This window comes from Pinus tabuliformis, chromosome 3_2 (genome assembly GCF_031772625.1).
Source record: "Pinus tabuliformis cultivar Carrire ecotype Pingquan chromosome 3_2, CPIR1, whole genome shotgun sequence".
In the NCBI taxonomy this organism is placed as follows: domain Eukaryota; kingdom Viridiplantae; phylum Streptophyta; class Pinopsida; order Pinales; family Pinaceae; genus Pinus; species Pinus tabuliformis.
The window spans coordinates 1,171,388,900-1,171,401,887 of record NC_142302.1 but is presented as its reverse complement, the minus strand read 5'-3'; positions in this window follow the sequence as shown (position 1 = coordinate 1,171,401,887).

The window sequence follows — 12,988 nt, the reverse complement described above, 5'->3', positions numbered from 1 at the left end:
AATTTCATGACATGATTTAATGAATTTTTGGGTGCTTCTACTCGACTTGATCCCTTTACTTGGGTGATTTCTCAGTTATGTTTTTACTCAAATTTTGTTGACATCGATCCTAGACCACTAGGTGCGACCTAGAGAAATGGGATATCTGGGGCCGATGGGGTTATCAAGTGCTTGGATATATTTCTTCTTTCTAAATCCTTGGTTACTAGGGTGGTTAAATTCTTCTCATGGTTCTTCCATGGTACCATTTCTAATTATTCTCCCATTGTCCACCAACTTGATTTTAATGATCCTGAAGAAAAGAATCTTTTAAAATTCAACCACTCTTGGTTAAAAGAGGAGTATTTTCTTGCATAGGTTTATGATTATTGATAGATATTTTAGGTTGATCTATCCCTATATTCCATGGAAAGGTAGTACTTCAATATGTCTTTCTTAAAATATCATTTCAAATGGTGGGTAGGAACATTCATTCGTGATCAAAGAAATGAACTGGAATGTATTGAGGCACTCATTTATTCCTATCATTTTTCTTTTATCTCTTAAGGTTTCTTGGAAGATATCAAAATTAACCTGTGTTCCCTAGCTGAGAAGAAGGCATATATTCTTAAATTCAAGGAAGAAAAATGGCGCTTAAAGAGTAGGGCCATCTAGATTAAGGAGAGCAATGGGAATAATAAAAATTTTCATAAATTTGCATCCCATCAAAAAAATAAAATTGACATTTGGGATTTATAAGATTGTGATGGAAATTTGTTTAGGTCCCTATATGATTTGAAAATGGTTGTGAGAGAACATTTCTTGTTAGAAAATTATATATTATGGAGCAATGGAACACATAAAATGTTGCAGAAATATAAACACAGAAAGCGCATAAAACAAGAGAGACACAGATATACGTGGTTCACCCAGTTTGGGCTACGTCCACCCTGAACAGCTAGTCCTTCCTTTCTATTATCAAGCAAAATGAAGAGACACAACCTACAGCAGATCTGCTGTAATATCCTTTGTTTTCTCTCACAGTCTCACCTCTCTATTTCCCACTCACACAATACACATCTATCACACAGCCTCAAATACAATGCCCTCATACAAAGAGAGGGGTTGCCTTCTAGGGAAAAAAACCCTAAACTAAACATAAGTTCTATCGTCAGATCATCTGCCTAATGAACGACCCAGATTGACTAGAAATTACTATACTTTTACAAGGCAATTTTATAGCTGTTTTTAGCTACGGGGGCGCTGCCCCGAAACCCCCCTGCAGCGAATACTTTATGGGGGGAGTTGCCACCCCCATTTCGAACTGGGGTCCAATGTGGTGATACCTTTGAATATCGAAGATAATCAGGCTCCACACCCAACAATCTCCCACTTGGAGACTGATTGTAGCAACTCCACCACTGCTCCATTTGCTGGACAATGACTCCTCTTTGGACCTGGTTGTTTCTCATCTTCATCGTCATCCTTGAAGACCAATTGAAACTGAGCATATTCTCAGTTTTTCCCTAGTTACAACTTTTGTTAGCATATCTGCAGGATTCTGGCTAGTGTGTATCTTTTCCAGCTTCAACTCTCCATCTTCCAACACTGATCGTATGAGATGGTACTTGAGCTGTATGTGTTTAGTCCTGGAATGAAATGCTGAGTTCTTTGCAAGATGAATGGCACTTTTGCTATCACTGTATAACGTGCCCATATCATGCTCCTTACCCAATTCACCCATAAACCTTTGTAACCAAATCATTTCTTTACTAGCCTCTGTAGCAGCAACATACTCTGCTTCTGTTGTTGAAAGTGCAACAACACTTTGGATTTTTTAAACCCAACTGACAGCTATTCCTCCAACAGTAAATACATATCTTGTAGTGCTCCTCCTATTATCTCTGTTACCTTCCATATCTGCATCAACATATTCTTGTAGGAAGATGTTTGAACCACCAAAGCATAATGCTTGATTTGTGGTACCTTTCAAATATCTGAGAATCCATTTCACTGCCATCCAATGTTCCTTTCCTGGATTGTTCATGTACCTACTTACAACTCCCACTGCATGTGCAATATCAGGCCTTGTGCAGACCATTGAATACATTAAGCTTCCAACTGCTGATGCATATGGAACTTTAGACATATAATCCATGTCTTCTTGGGTCTTTGTGCACATTTCCTTGCTAAGTTTGAAATGGCTAGCAAAAGGTGTACTAACTAGTTTTGCATTGTGCATGTTAAATCTTTTCAGCACCTTTTGTGTGTACTCATTCTGAGACAATGTTAATTTGCGATTTTTCCTGTCTCTAGTTATTCTCATACCAAGGATTTGTTTTGCAGCTCCCAAATCCTTCATTGCAAATGAATTTTCCAATTTTCTTTTGAGCACATTTATTTCCTGCATGTTAGATCCTGCAACAAGCATGTCATCTACATACAATAACAATATAATATAGCTGCCATCATTTTGCTTTTTCAAATAAACATAATGATCAGAGTGACATCTAGTATAACCTTGTTCAGACATAAACTTGTCAAATTTTAGATACCACTGCCTTGGAGCCTGTTTTAAGCCATACAAGCTCTTTTTCAACCTGCACACTAGTTTCTCCTTCCCTTTCACCTCATATCCTTGTGGCTGCTGCATATATATCTCTTCCTCCAAATCCCCATGGGGAAAGGTTGTCTTTACATCTAACTGCTCAAGATGCAAATCTTCAGCTGCTACAAGACTTAAAATAGTTCTGATTGAAGTCATTTTAACAACAGGAGAAAATATTTCATCAAAATCAATACCTTTCTTCTGTGCAAACCCCTTCACCACAAGTCTAGCTTTATACCTTTGTTTTCCTCCGTCTTCTTCCTTCAGCCTGTAAACCCATTTATTCTTCAATGTAGTTTTTCCTACAGGCAACCTGACTAAATCCCAAGTCTGGTTATGCATTAAGGAGTCCATCGCTTCTTCCATGGCTACCTCCCACTTCTTCTTGCTTTCAACCTGCATTTCTTTTTCATAACATTCGGGTTCACCGGAATCAGTCAACAATAAATAATATAATGAAGGAGAGTATCGTTCAGGGGGTCTACTTATCCTGGTAGATCTTCTAACACCACTTGCAGGTGTTTGGGGTGCCTGTTGTTGTTGTGGTGGTTGTTGTTGTTGTTGTTGTTGATTATTATTATTTTCAGGCACATTACTTTTTCAGTGATTTCATCAAGAACTGCATATTCCTTGTTTTCCTTTTCCTGTTTCTTTTCCTGCAACTGATTCTTATACAAGACCTTTTCATTGAATATTACATCTCTGCTCCTAATGGTTTTGTGATTTTCATAATCATATAAGCGATAACCAAAATCATTAACACCATATCCAATAAAGGTAAATTTCTTTGACTTTGCCTCAAGGTTTGTTCTATTTTCTTTATCAATATGGACAAAGGCCTCACAACCAAAAGGCTTTAAAATAGAGTAGTTTACCTTTCTACCTGTCCATGCTTCCTCTGGAACACCACCATCCAAGGAACTTGAAGGCCCTCTGTTTATTAGATAAACAGCAGTGTCTACAGCATCTACCCAAAACTGTAAAGGCAATCTTGCATGCAATCTCATGCACTTTGCACGCTCCATGATTGTTTTGTTCATCCTTTTTGACACACCATTTCCTTGTGGTGTTCTTGGAACTGTCTTCTCTCTGTGAATTCCATGCTCTGAACAGTACCTATCAAACTCTTTGCTGCAATATTCACCTCCATTGTCTGATCTAAGACACTTCAATTTCTTTCCTCTCTCAATCTCAACCAAAGCTTTCCATTTCTTGAAAGTATCAAATACATTAGATTTATTCTTAATACAATAAATCCAAGTTTTTCTTGTTGCATCATCAATAAAAGTAACATAATAACGAGAGCCACCGAGAGATGATACCTGAGCAGGTCCCCATACATCTGTATGCACAAGCTCTAATTTTTCATTCTTCTTTTCTTTCCCAACTCTGAGAAATCTAACTCTCTTCTGTTTTCCATAAATGCAATTCTCACAGAAGTCCAAATCAACACTCTTCAAACCCGGCAACAAATTCCTTGAGTGAAGAATCTTCATCCCCTTTTAACTCATGTATCCGAGCCTATGATGCCATAATGTTGCATCTGCTCCTTTGGAGGTTAAAGCATTAACAGAGTTAGAAATACCATTGCATAAATACAATGTACCAAGCTTTTCACCCTTTGCTATTACCAAGGCTCCTTTGGTGACCTTCCAAGATTTATCTGTGAATGTTGTCACACAACCTTCACCGCCTAACTGCCCTGTTGAAATCAGATTTTTCTTTAGATCTGGAACATGCCTTACCTCCTTTAATAGCCATTGGTTTCCATTCTGCTGTTTTACAAGGACCTTACCCATTCCAACGATTTTACAGGGTTTATCATCACCCAGACGAACTTGTCCAAAATCTCCTTGAATATAGTCATCAAAGTATTTCTTATCAGGTGTGGCATGGAATGAAGCCCCTGAATCTAACACCCAGGAATCAGTAATATTTTCAAAAGAAAGAATCAGAGCATCTTGTAACACCTCGCCTGTCACATTTGCTTCATGATTGTTTTCTTGCTGTGCATCTCCTTCTTTTCCCTTCCGAGATCTACAGTCTTTCTTTAGGTATCCTTTCTTTCCACATTTCCAGCACACTATCCCCGATCTGGACTTGGATCTGCCTTTCCTTGATTTACTGCGATATCCTGAGCTCTTTCCTCTTTCCATTTTTCTTCCTCTAGACTCTGCACTCAAAGCATTTCCCGATGTCTCACCGGAGCTTTTCCGTCACATTTCCTCGCTAAGGATAGCACCGACAACATCATCAAACTTTAAAGTACTAGATCCAGAAACGGAGTTACTAATGGCCATTACCAAACCATTCCAACTTTCTGGTAATGAGCACAAGAATAACAGAGCTGTAACTTCATCATCAAAGTTTACCCCTACAGAACTTAACTGACTTGTAACTGTATTAAAATCATTTAAATGGTCTGCAACAGATCCACCTTTTGACATCTTCATATTAAATAACTGTTTCATAAGAAATACCTTGTTTGAGGCCGAGGGTTTTTCATATATTTTCGACAACATCTGAATCAAACCCTCTGTCGTGGTTTCCTTCGAAATGTTGAAGGTGACTGACGTAGCAAGGCACAACCATATTGTTCGAGTGCCTTTCTATCGAGAAGGTTCCATTCTTCATCTGTCATACCCATCGGCATCTTTGATTTTCCACCCAATGGTAGGTATAGATCTTTCTGATACAAATAATCTTCCATCTGCATCTTCCACAGCGAGAATTTTTGGCTGTTAAATTTCTCGACCCTAATCTTACCATCTTCTGCCATTGCTCCCACTCGAACCAGGAACCCTTCTTTCCTGCAAGTTTATCAGCCAAATAGACCTTCGGCTCTGATACCAATTGTTAGAAAATTATATATTATGGAGCAATGGAACACATAAAATATTGCAAAAATATAAACATAGAAAGCGCATAAAACAAAAGAGACACAAATATACGTGGTTCACCCAGTTTGGGCTACGTCCACCCCGAACAGCCAATCCTTCCTTTCTATTATCCAGCAAAATGAAGAGACACAACCTACAACAGATCTACTATAATATCCTATGTTTTCTCTCACAATCTCCCCTCTCTATTTCCCGCTCACACAATACACATCTATCACACAGCCTCAAATACAATGCCCTCATACAAAGAGAGGGGTTGCCTTCTAGGGAAAAAAACCCTAAACTAAACATAAGTTCTACCGTCAGATCATCCGCCTAATGAACGGCCCAGATTGACTAGAAATTACTATACTTTTACAGGGAAATTTTATATTTGTTTTTAGCTTTGGGGGCGCTGCCCCCGAAACCCCCTGCCAGGGGGGGCTCCCAAAGTTCGCAACCGCCCCCCCCAGACCCCCCCTGCAGTGAATATTTTACGGGCGGCATTGCCGCCCCCATTTTGAACTGGGGTGCAATGTGGTGATACCTTTGAATATAGAAGATAATCAGGCTCCACACCCAACATTTCTTTGGGATTTTCAGGGATCCGAGAGATGTTTCGATTCAAGAGAAATTGAAGGTTTTAAGACATTTCCATATATTTTTATGTGTGGAGGATTCTTCCAAGATTGGAGAACCAATCTCTTTAGATGAAATCAAAGAGGTACTCAAATATTTTACAAAAGATAAAATTCCAGGCCCCGATGAATGGATTGTTGAGTTTTATATAGCATTCTTTGATCTGATTGGATTGGATATTTTGAATGTTATTGAGGAGGAATAAATCTCAAGTGATGTAGTATAATTATGGGGGATACTATGGGATACAGATTGAGGTACACAATGGAATAATCTGATGTAATGATTAAGGATGATAAATAAATGGACTAGAGTTAGTAAATTTAGTGGTTAACCTGCATTATCCAAGGGATCACAAGTAGTTAGGAAATAATATGATAAGGCCATGGTATTAGAAGTATGATTTTAAGAGACCCATGGTATCATATGTAGGAAGCCTATATAGAGGCTAGAGACTCTTCATAGAGGGACTTCAAGTGTTGAGTTGTATTGATAGACATTAGCTTGTGGAGTATTCTCCTTCCATAAGGAGTATTCTAAGGTGTTACCCTACCTCAAGGGTTTTGATTAATAAATAGAAACATTTCTATCTTATTTTTGTATTGGTTCTTAGATTTGTTTTATCAAAAGATTTCATATATTTGCAAGTCAAATCTATTACAAGTGGTGTTAGACCTTCTTCTTGGGTAAAGAAGGGAGATTTGTTTTTTCCTTTTTTACAGATTTTGGTTGGGGAAAATCGTGGATGTGGAGTTTACATATCATATCTGAAAATTTGGGTGGAAAATTGTCAAAAAACAATTGTAGATATGAATTCCTTTAAAAGAAATACCCCATCCCCCAAAAAATCACCTGAATTAGAGCCCTCATAGAGGAGATATTGTTGATTTAAAATCAACTATTATGTAGAAATGTTTTTGATATTAATTCATAGATGGCGGCTCTTTAGTCCATTTTTGCACATTTTTGTGCAAAATTTCAAGAAAATAATTGCAAATCTGAGCTCCTCTCGTCAAATCACTCAATTAAAAAAAAAAATTAGTTGAATTAGAGTCTATATGAAGGCGATATCACTTATTTAAAATCTTCTCATTTTTCATAATTGTTTGACGACAAGACAATTGCACCACGGATCTAAGTTTCAAGAGGGCCCATATCATGATGTCAATCACATGGGAATATGGGGAATGGTTATTCCATTGTCGAAAATAGGCTATAAAAAATATTATGAGCCATATTCACTGAGTTGTGTCCATTTTAAATATTTCGCACAAAGTAGGTAATTTTTTTCAAAACTCTCATTCTAATTCATGGGTTCCATTGAGGTAGTTTTTATAGGTAAATATGATGGTCCTACTATCGAATAATTCCTCAAATACATGAAATCTCACTTCCAAAGAAATTTGAGATTGGCACCAGAGCTAAATTTGGTAGATGAGGCAGCTATACGGGCAAACACACCCGACTTTAAGCACTTGGCAACACTTTATGATGAAGGCTTTGAAAAATTCTTCGTGGAAAAATCTTCTCATGTTAGAAAAGAAGAAAATGAGAAATATTAGGGGGTATTTTTTACTAGTAACTCCCTATTGTATGTTCATGGATGTATTTAAAAAGATAAGATCAATGTGTCTATAAATGCTACTTCCAAACATATTTTGATCAATATTAATTTGGTTAAACAATTGCAAATTCCAGCAAAACATTTTAAAAACACACAGGTTGATAAGGAGGAGGTTCAAATTTATAAAGATTTGAATATTTTTATGCATAAGTATGTGGTTCATTGTGATTTTTATGCTCTAGATATGGATGATGTGGATGTTGTTTTTGGAAACCCTTGGATGGAATCCATTAGTACTATCAATATTAATCCATAGAAGAAAATCCTTAAGATTTCGTATAAAAAGAAGAAAATTACATTACAAGATATTTCTAGTAAATAGGTTGAGTCCAAGGAGGCCTAAGCAGAAAACTCTATAGCTACTAACACATCAGACGATGATTTTTTGGTGGAAGTAATAATGGAAGATAGGAAACAAGATAAGGTACCACAAAGGAACCTGGTACCACTGAGACTCCATCAGATGGAGAATTGAATAAATTACACTATTAGTTAAATCTTCAACATATCACCACCTGCACCACCCAACAAGACAACAACAAACAAGGAGACAACAAACTAGCCAAAAGGGCGAAAACCCCTGGAAAGCACACAAAGAAGTGCGACGATACACCCACAACACATCAACACAGAGGAACCACAAGGACCAACTTCCATCTCAGGAGAGAGAGGCACTCGCTAGATCACATGTTCACATCTCTCGTGGATGGCTATATGTACATGCATGGTAACAGTGGACTACTATTTTCAGTAGATCTTATTATTTGTGTTCTTCTCCTGTTTCAGGGAAGAAACATGCTTAAGGGGGATGGAATATAGTATACCTAAGGGGAATAATATGGGGTACAGAGGGAGGTACCCAAGGGAATAATATGATGTAATGATTAAGGATGATAAATAAATTAGCCATAGTTAATAAATTAAGTGGTTAACCTATATTGTGCAAGGGACCACAAGTAGTTAGGAAATAATATGATAAGCCCATGGTATTGGATGTATGATTTTGAGAGACCCATGGTAATTACCCATGGTATTTCATGTATGAAGCATATATAGATGCCATAGACTCTCTATTGAGGGATGTCGAGTATTGAATTGTAATTATAGGCATTAGCTTATGGAGTATTCTCCTTCCTTAAGGAGTAGTTGTATAGCATTACCCTACCTTAAGGGTTTTCATAAATAAAGAAGAGTATTTCTATCTTATTTCTGTATTGGATCTTGGAATTATTTTATTAGATGATTTCATATAATTTCAGGTCAGATCGATTACAAGTCATATCTATCACATGTAAGGTTTCAGGGGCAATCAATGTTATTTTTTTAGTGCTCATCCCTTAATGCTCCAACCCTCATACTTTTGATGATTACTAGTCAATATCATTATGAAACCTTATTTATAAGGTTATTTATAAGGTTGTATCAATTAAGATCATGAGTGTTCTCTCCATTAGGGTCCTATAATTTATAGGGTAAATTGAAAATCGAGTAATTTCTTTCAGTATTTCAGATTGTACATAATATAGCTTTTTGCAAATGATTTCCAAAAGATGGACAGAAAAATGAAAATAAAAAATGAAAAGACTGTATAAATACAAAAAATAGAAAAAAAGAAGGAAAAGAAAAGAAATGATAAATGAACCCCACAAAAATGAATAAATATGACAATGATGCTAGCTTAAGTGCCACTTCTAGCCTTTTGGCTTTGTAAAGAATAAATTTGTGAAATTGTGTGCACCTTGTTTAAAACACCACAATCCCTTTCTACTTGAGACATACAATTTAATCATGTTCAAGTTGTTTTCAATTTATGTTAATTAGGTTAGAATGAATAACTTAGCCAAACAGTTTAATCTTGGCTAAGATTAGATAGGTAGAATAGGTTAATAAAGTTAATCCAACTGTTTAATCTGGATTACTATAGTTGAGTAGAATAGTTTAGTGTTGAAATAAATATTCTTTGATTATTTAAAAGGAAAAATTGATAGGGTTTTCATGCCTAAATGCACCCACATTTGCCTTAGAATAGCATTAAGATAGGAAAATAAAGCTTTGTGATGTAATAAATTTGAATTCCTTCGTTGTCATAAGTTTTGGGCCTTAGATTATACTTCACGAGCCCGAAACATATTCCGGGGCCCTCTAGTGTTAATGTCCCCCCATTTCACGACCTCTCGATCTAACATAATATTGATCTGATGGCCTACGATATGTTTTTGACCCCTCCGAAACAATAACGTTTAACAACAAGGGGGACCAAAAAGCAGTTTACTGCCCCCTTACATGTCACCACGATGTGATTTTGGACCACTCCTTCCACAAACTGGACACTGCCACCCCCTCCCACCCCTCCAAAAGAACTATTGCCATTCAGCCTTAACCTGAATTCCTGCCATGTGTCACCCCAACGTCCCATCTCGGCCACCACCCCGTCATGCCACCTTACCTTACCCCCATCACTCCCACCAATGATTGTGCTCCATTCTTCCACCAATCCTCAGCTACCACGTCTGAGACGATTGCAGCATCCATAGATCCCCTATCCGTTTTCCCATGCCATTACAATAATTAATGCCAGGTAAAATATTGTTGATCAAATAGTTAAGGCCAATTTGCGGTTGATAAATATGAAATTTTACTCTATGATTACACCTTTTCTTCCTTTCTAATTCATTTTCTCCTACCCCTTTGTGCTCGGATGTTACACCAGCATTTCAATGGCTTGTCTCTAAGTGAATTCACAAAGGTCTCCCACTATCACTTCTCGCCAATTATTGAAAACATTTCCCATTCCTTTTGTTTCACCCTTCCTCTGTTCAATATGGAACTATCGTGTCCCCTAAATTCACCCAGTAGTCAATTTGATGCTCACTCTCTCTATTGAATTAGACCATACCCCACTCATAGAGAGAGATTACAAAATTACCGAAACATAGTTACCCCACTCATAGAGAGAGATTACAAAATCGCCAAAACATAGTGTAATTCGGCCTTTTTGAATTATGCTGCTGGTTTCGAGATAATTTCCTTGAAGAATATGATGAGATACACCTCTGGCAATCCAAACTTCCACTATTTGTTGTTTCCCAATCCTATCATTTCCTAGAATTCTTTCTAAAATTCCAAGCCTCTTACCTTCCAAGAGGGAAATTATCTCCCCAAATGGTGAAATTCTCTTCACCTTCATAAATGACAACATAAATCAAATGATGTAGGTTCCCCACTGTGATTCCCTCTCCCCTTTCTCCGTTGAAGCTCTGAGGGAAATTTACCAGAATTTAACCTTCCCCCAGAGAGCTACCATTTTTTAAATCTTCCTCACTGAAGACTCTCAACTCCCTCAGAAAAATTCCCCATATCTCTCTTCTATGTTCCCTTAAAGTACAAGACATATTATCTTTGTCTTGTCATCCATTCTTGGTTATTATTCAAATGAGTGAGTGGATGAGCCTATTCTAGGCTTTCTATCCACCCTTTCTTTAGAAGAAGGACCATCCGTCACCTTTGATTATGGTCACTTATCAAATGTCATTCATGAAAAATTCCTTCAGTTTTTAACTGAATGAATGTTCATATATTCATCAATTCTTATGTATATGTGTATATTTTTCCAAACAGATAAATTTCCATTCTCAATTCAGAAACTTGATCAACTAGGAGAGCCTCAGTCTATTGTTTTCTAGACTTCCTTAGTCATAAAACGATCACAGGAATATAGCTTCTCAGAGTTCATAGACCACTTTGTGTATCCATACACTTGTTTGTTAAGTGTCGAGTTGGTTCTGAGGATTAGTGAAGACATTCAGAAGGTTTTGTAGCTCAGTGAATAGGTCCAAATAGGGAACTGGTACCTTCACCAATCATTTGCAGAGATTAGATTGTATGGTTCAGAGCTTCCGCCATACAAAATTCCCGAATACTTGCCAATGAGGATATTTTCCTTAGAATACATCAAACAAATAATTCATTCTGATAACATCCATTTTGTGGCAACTATGAAGAAATCTCACTTCTGCATCAAAACATAGGTGGGACCCTTTATCTACAATAGTAGAGCAGCAAGAGATGAAGCAGACCTCCTACTAAAACATATGAACTTCCCTCTCAATTTTACTTATTCTTATGACCCCTTTGGGGTAATTTCCAAGTTGAGAGTGGAACAAAAAGATACACCATATATGCACACTCGAAGGCCTAAGATAAAAAAAATATATGAGCCAACACACTTGGGTGGAAAATAAATTGAAGGAGGTCGAGGACCAGGTACTTTCCAGGAAAAATTTAGAGACTCCCATACCCAAAGAGAGAGCATATAAGAAAGCAAGAGAGGATTATTCTCCCTCATTCACCGAATTCTCAGCCAAGGGATTCAAAATATATACTATGAAGCTTAAAGCAGGCTCAGGTTCTAAAATAGAATTTCCATCACTGGAGGACACACAAGGCACTATTTCTCTCTCATGTTTGAAGAATTTCAAGTTAGAAACTGGTACCATAGAGTCCCCATATTCCTCTGTTACTAAAGAGATTCCAGCTACTGTCCCTCAGACACCAGAAATATCTAGCACAGACTCATCTAAGCATATGATACAGAGAAGGGAAGGATGCATGAGGCATACTTTCAGGCCCAGGCCCCTCAACCGAAGCCGGCTGCAGATTTCAAGCAAACTAATTTTGAATTTGAGGCAAAGGATGTCTATCCTTAATGTCAAATAGGTGTGCACAGACAAGCAGGAGATATGGTTTATTCTACCTTTACATAGATTTCCATTATTACCTCTAAAACATAGTGTTATGAGTGTTTGACATCATCAAATCTATTTGCACTTCATAGATTGTACTGGAAGTACCTTGAGAGCGATTGTCATTATTGGGGGTTTCTTTCACACTTGTTAATGTTTCACATCATTGAATGGTAATCAAGTGATGTCTACCATGTTTGATTATGAAACATTTACTCGCATGGGTAGATTCGTACTACGGATCGAAGGATGGTGATCCAGGATGATCTTGTTAGTCTAGTGTATTCAGGGAGTTTAGGTCATCTCCAGCTTCATCAGCTCACCAGTATGGTCTTCAGTTTTATTCATGGTGGATGTGGCCCAAATTCTCGATATGTTTTTTTATGATAATTGTCACGATTGTTAGCACTTAGAATGAACCTCAAGGTTGAGAAGAGGCAATTCCGAGGTAACCATAGACGAAGCTTTCGATCTAGCATCTAGCCAAGCCAAACCAGAGAGGGCTCTCTCTTTGCCA